The following is a 6,704-nucleotide window of genomic DNA, read 5'->3' as shown; positions in this document are numbered from 1 at the left end:
TGAATAGAAGGAGAGTTGTCATAGCTCTGCTGTGAAGTGGGGAGGGGACCCTATTTCCTGTCAGCTGACCAGAAGCTGAGGCTATTCTGCTTCATACAGCCATCTTCGCAAGTGTGCCTGTCAGACATGGAATATCACCGACTTAAATCTTTGAAAAGTGTGAAATTCTGACTGGCAGCTGTCCTTATTTGTTGCCTAGTAACTTCCTTTTTTATCCTCACCCGAGGACATTTTTTTTCATTGCTTCTAATGAGGGACGGAGAGAAAGAAACATCGATTGGTTGCCTCCTGTCCATATCCAGCCCTGGACAGAAGATTGAACCCGCAACCTTTTGTTTATGGGATGAGCCACGAAGGCCAGGGCAACCCTGGTAACTTTTTTTATGTTCATATATGTTTTATGAAATGGAATAATTGCTGGTGACTTTTCTTCCTTGAGCCAGGGGAGGCTCTGGAGCTCATCCCCATTTGCCTGCATTCAAGGACTAATGAAGCCCCTGCCTTTTCTTTACTTATCATGTTAAACAAAAACGTTCTGAGTCCCTGTTTTCATTTAACAATACTTAGTGATGACAAAACCCAACCCTCAGGGTGCTCTGGGAGTTTTGTGAGCTCATCTGTGTTAGGGCCAGACTGGCTCATTGGATACATTCTCCATGAACGAGGATGACTATGATTGACTGCTGCTCCCACTTACAGATGGAAGGCTGAGGTCTGGTGAGCACTGACGCTCAGCCTGGGCTCTTCACTTTGTCACCAGGCTGCTCTGAAGACAAGAGCAGATGGCAGGTGGGACTCTACTGGGATCAGTGAGAGGACAGGCCAGCAATGGAATCGCTTCCTAGGGTGACTGTAAAAAATTAGTACAAGCTTAGCTTTAAGCAACACAGATTTGTTCTCTTGCCATTCTGGAGGCTGGAAGTTCAAAGTGAGACTCACTGGGAGAACATCCGGGTGTCGCAGGGCTGGTCCCTCCTGGAGCCTCCTGTGGGGAATTTTGTGGCCCCATCCTCCACCTTCAACACCAGGTGCGCGACATCTCTGCTCTCCAGCTGCCTTTCCTCTTATAAGGCCTTTGTGATTCCATTGCGCCCACCTGGATAATCCAGAATATTCTGCCCATCCCAATACCTTTAACTTAATCCCATCTGGGAAGACTCTTTTGCAATAGAAGGGAACATATTCACAGGTTCCAGGAACTAGGACCCGGGCCTCCTTGGAGGGTCACTATTCAGCCTGCCCCAAGGAGTAAAGGACAGACACAGAAATGAAGAGAAAGTGGCCACTGCCAGGTGACCTTACTTTGCCAGATAAAAACACAAATGTGGTTTCTGGAGCCCCATGTTACAGATTCTAATGCTCAAGTCCTCCCTCTCTGCCTCGTTGCCCCATCGATATGAAAGGAAGATGCTTAAAATTTTCTCTCAGGGTTGATGTGAACAGTAGCGCAGCAAAACAGACAAATGCACGTATAAAGGTGGGCACAAGGTAAGGGTATGAGGCATGCTACCTGTTAACTGTTTCTCTCCCAACTTGGAGGTGACTCTCGCAACCCTAGTTTCTTCTCTCCAGCTCCAGGGTCGTCAGATGCCTTCTGCTCAGTAACGTGGGGCTTCCACAGAGCTCTGACAATTCCAGGTGTTTAGTGGAAAAAAAAACTCACCAACCAGGTAAGAGTCTGCTGCACCTGGCTCAGTTTTGTGCATGACATCCAGCAAGGTCCCTCTGCTACACCCAACTTCACGGATTTGGCTTATTTCTCAAGATCCCTCTCCCCTTTGTCCAGGCCATTGTCACACCTGGAAGGCCCAATTTCCCCTTATTTTTTTTTAAAAAAATATTTTTATTTTCAGAGGAGGGAGAAAAATAGCAGTATGTGAGAGAAACATCAGTTGGTTGCCTCTCGCACACCCCCAACCAGGTACCCAGAGCTCAACCCAGGCCTGTGCCCTGACTGGGAATCGAGCCAGTGACCTTTCGGTTCACAGGCCGGCACACGATCCACTGAGCCATATCAACCAGGGCAAGCCCTTTATTTTCCTAGAGAACGTTCACATGCCCTTCAAAACCCTACACAGGTGTTGCCTCCAAGAAGGCTTCAATAATCTCCAGGGATATTTTGTTAACCTCCTGTGTTACCTGAGAAGTGATGAATTCTCACTCAGCCGCATATGACCAGTCCCTCAAACCTATGACAATGGAGGTTCCCAGGTCAGAGGACTTGGACAGCAGCAATTTCATTTTTCTGGGCGCTGCTTCTGGGCTTCTGACCTTGCCTACTGTTCTCAGGCATCTTAAGGACATTTCCTGTTGAAGCGCTGCTTGGCCACCTCCTCCTTCCCGCCTTCTCTCCCACACATCTCCTGCTGGCCCCTCTTATCCTGCCTTATGAAACCAAAGTGCTTTTCTGTTTAAATTGGAGACACCTACAGATTCTGAAATGCATGCATTCTCCCTAACACGTCTTTTTAAATGAACTCTCTCCTTATCACAGTCCAAGTGTGTTTTGATTTGACAGACAGTGCTCCCAAGTTAGAAATGCATAGAGTGCCAACCAGCTCAGTTTCACATGGTCCCTTCAGACAATAAGCCCTGGGGTGTTGTTTCCAGGGGACCCAGCTGCACCCATGATGAGTTTTTTCTTTTTTTTCTTTTTTTAGCTCCATTTGACATAGAATACTTTAAGGTGTACAACATTGGCTTGATACATTTATGTTGCAATGTGATTGCCATTATAGACTTATCACATCACAAATTTCTTCTAGTGTTGCAACAATTAAGGTCTAGCCTCTTAGCAAACTGAACGTTTCTTAAGTTTTGTCGTCTATAATCACTACACCATGCATTTGGTCTCCAGGACTTATCTACTAGTTACAAGTTTATGCCCTTAAATATCTCTCCCATTCCTCCATTTCCTGGTAATAACCATTTTACTCTCTGCTTTTACGGCTTTAAAAAAAATTTCACATAATTTCATAAGGTATTTGTGTCTTATCTCACTTAGCGTAAGGCCCTTAGCATGTTGTTATAAATGGCCAAATTTCCTTCTCATGGCTGAACAGTATCCCAGTGTATATATAAACCACTTCTTGATCCATTCATCTGTTGATGGATCCCGAGGTCATTTCCGTATCTTGGCTCTAGGGAATAATGCTGCAGTGAATACGAGGGTGCAGGTATCTCTTTGGTAACCTGTTTCATTTCCCAGAAGTGTGAGCATCCATGACATTCTGTAATAGTTTAGTGTCCCCCAGTGGGGTGTCCTAAATCTGCAACAGTCACATAGTCTACATCGATTTCTTGGGTGGAGCAACTCCATCGCATTTCAATTCAAGCACAGCGTGAGCTCAGGCAGACAGTATCTGGGGTCTGCTTAAACCCAGGTCCAGACAATTAGGATCTGTGATGTCAGAGTTCCAAAAATGCCAGCTGCAACTTGCCAGACAGCTGCGTTCCCAGTCCAAACTTACAAAACAGTCATGGGGATGTAAAGTACAGCATAGGGAATATAGTCAATAATATTGTAGTAACCATGTATGGTGCCAGATGGGTACTGGACTTATGAGGGGATCACTTTGTAAGCTATATACATGTCTAATCACTATGTTGTGCACCTGAAACTAATATAATATTGCATGTCAACTGCAATTTAAAAACAAAATGAGAAAGATGCTACACACACACACTCAGGGTCAAGCATCTATTTTTCCAAGAGCTCATTAGCAACTAAAAACTGCTTTTGAAAATTCTGGAAGTGTATCTCCATTTGGAGGTGGCCTTTATTTTCATGCTGTCTCCCTTTTTGTCCCAGAGACTCAGCAAAAATCATCAGTGATAGAGACTTCTCCTGTTCCTAAAATTCAGAGTTTAAATTATTTGCTCGCCAGGAGCAGGGAGCCAGGCCCTGATGCTATGAGGCAGCTTTTCCTGAAGGGGGGTCCCTCGGCCTTTGTCAAATTGTAGGCACATGAACATTTACATCAATTTGTCATCATCCATCTAGGTGCAAAAGCAACAAAATACGAAGCCATTTTTTAAAAGACCCTTTCCCTTGCCCTGACAGGTGTGGCTCAGTTGGCTAAGTGTCATCCACAGATGGAAAAGTGGCCTGTTTGATTCCAGTCAGGGCACGTGCCCAGGTTACAGGTTTGGTCCCCATTTGGGGCTGAGGGAGGCAACTGATCAATGTTTTCCTCCCCGTTTCTCCCTCCCTTCCCCTCTCTAAAAATAAAATACTATCTTTTTAATAATATTGTTTATGTGTGTCGGGGTTTGTATTAGTGCTTTAGATCATTATATTTTGCTTGTTTAAAAATCTCAGCCTTTTTTTTTGTCTAATTTTACTGTGAAAAAAATTAAACATTCTCCAAAATGCTGATAACATGACTAAAATTGATGGGGGAACTTGGGAGCTGGAAAATTTTAATTTTAGGTAATATTAAGTATTTAGTATTTAATGCATGTAAAAGTCTGTTGTTTCACAAACTGAAGGTATGTACCATCCTGACCCCAGCAGACCACAAACAATTCCACCTTTGTGCTTCAGAAGAGACCATAAGTAATAAAGATGGTATCTGATCCAGTGAGTTCCAGGGAAACATCCAGCTCCCTAAGACACATAGAAAATCTCCCAGGACACAGGACCCAGGACCCATATAGAAATCACTGGTCACGAGATGAAAGCATGTTAGGGAAAATGCTGGACTGCAGCTTCTATCTGATTAACCTTTTTCCTGAATTCCAAATCCCCTTCCTACAATTTTTCCTCATAAAAAGGCTGGCTTGAAATGAAATGTAAGACAATCTATTAGGGTACATAGCCCACCATCTTCACAGACTCACCAGCAATCTGAATAAAGCGCCCAGGAAGATTCAGTCCCTGTCTCTGCTTATTGGTTCTGGTACTGACAGGCAGCACCAAGGCCGACTTTTCCAGTTTCAAAATGGCAAATCGTAACTCACAGCAACTCTAAATAAATTTCCTATTGGTGGGCTGAAATGAGCAAATGAGGGAACCAACTCAGCCAGAAGGGCAGAGGTTAAGAGAGTCACAAAAGAGCTGATCCAGCCCTGGATGGTGTGTGTGTGGCTCAGTGGATTGAGTGCCGGCATGCAAACTAAAAGGTTGCCAGTTCAATTCCCACTTAGGGCAGGTCTGGGTTGTGTGCCAAGTCCCAGCTGGGGGCACGTGAGAGGCAACCAATCGATGTATCTCTTGCACACCAATGTTTCTTTTTCCCTCCTTTTCCCTCTAAAAATAATCTTTAAAAAAATTGATCCAGATTCATTTTCAACCAGACCTACGTCCTGACCAACCTGTAGTTTTTTAATTAGCCACACCAATAAATCCTCTTCCTGTCCCAGCTAGTTTGAGCTGGGTTTTCTTTCTTAAAATTGAAAACATTCTACCTGATACAAATAACCCTGAGCTCTGGCAGACCGCCCTGTTGGCTGCTTACGACAACACTGATGGTGACACAAAACATGGGATATTATGAATCCTATGTATCCAGAACCTGGAAACTAAGGTCCAGGAAAAAAAACTTGTGGGAAACTGTCTCCTACCTCTAGTCAATTTGCACATATTTGAGCAAACCATCCAAGCAGGTAAACCTGAAAACTGGGTATCTGAGAAGTATGGGGTGGTATCCAAAGTGTACTGGGTCTTAAAATAGCTTCATTCAGCACTGACTGGTGTGGCTCAGTAGGCTGGGCATCATCCCACAAATGGAAAGGTTGCCAGTTCTATTCCTGGTCAGGACACATGCCTGGATTGTGGGCCTGGTCCCTGGTTGAAGGTGTGTGAGAGACAACCAATTGACATTTCTCTTTCTTCCTCCCTTCCCCTCTCTCTAAAAATAAATAAATGAAATCTAAAAAATTAAAAAGCAGCTTAGTTCAACACCCAAAATCCAGTTATAAATATGTTCCCCCCTTTTTTCCCCCACCCCTTTCTCAGGAAGTTTTAATGAATTAAAGTCAGGTTTCCCTTTTTTAATTGTCTGCTCTTGTCACAAAATAAGTCAGTGAAACTTACGCTATTATACAACTAATGATACACTGCACTGGGAATCTTAAGTGATAAGATAAAAACTCAAGCCCATGACTTCTTGAAAAGCTGAAAAGAGGTCAAGAGCCAACTGCAAAAATCTCACACTCAAATCAACTTTGCATGATTTTATATATTTATAATGTGATCATTTCCTTGACTTAGTTTTTAAAGTTTCTCACAAAAATCCTTTTGCTAATTGAGGTTGGGCTCATTAGAATTTTCAAAGTTACCCTATTTTTCATAGCTTTTCCTCTCCATCAAGACAAGACATTTCCATCAAGTTAAAGACATTTCCAGGCACCCATTATTTCTTAGGCACTGGTTTGCAGTCATGGTCATTCAGCAGTGAATAAACTTCCTCCCTCCATGGAGATTACATTCTCATGCACATGGATTTTGTTAAATCCATCACTATATGTTTGCTAAGGTCCTGGTGGTCTTTACTATTAAGGCCTCTCTCATGTGTAGACTTTAGTGAATGTGAAGGTTCTGACAAACTTATAGTGGCACTCTGTTGTGCATTTTGTTAAGAACTGTCACAATTTAAAGTCTGTCATACATTCATCCAAGAAAGAGGTTTTTTCCAATGGAATTCAGATGACTGTAAAAAACTCAGCTCACTCCTGAATTCTTAACATGCAACATTTTATAG

Source organism: Pteronotus mesoamericanus, unplaced genomic scaffold (assembly GCF_021234165.1).
Source record: "Pteronotus mesoamericanus isolate MK-2021 breed Mesoamerican mustached bat unplaced genomic scaffold, CSHL_Meso_final scaffold_137, whole genome shotgun sequence".
NCBI lineage: Eukaryota > Metazoa > Chordata > Mammalia > Chiroptera > Mormoopidae > Pteronotus > Pteronotus mesoamericanus.
This window is presented reverse-complemented; position numbering follows the sequence as displayed.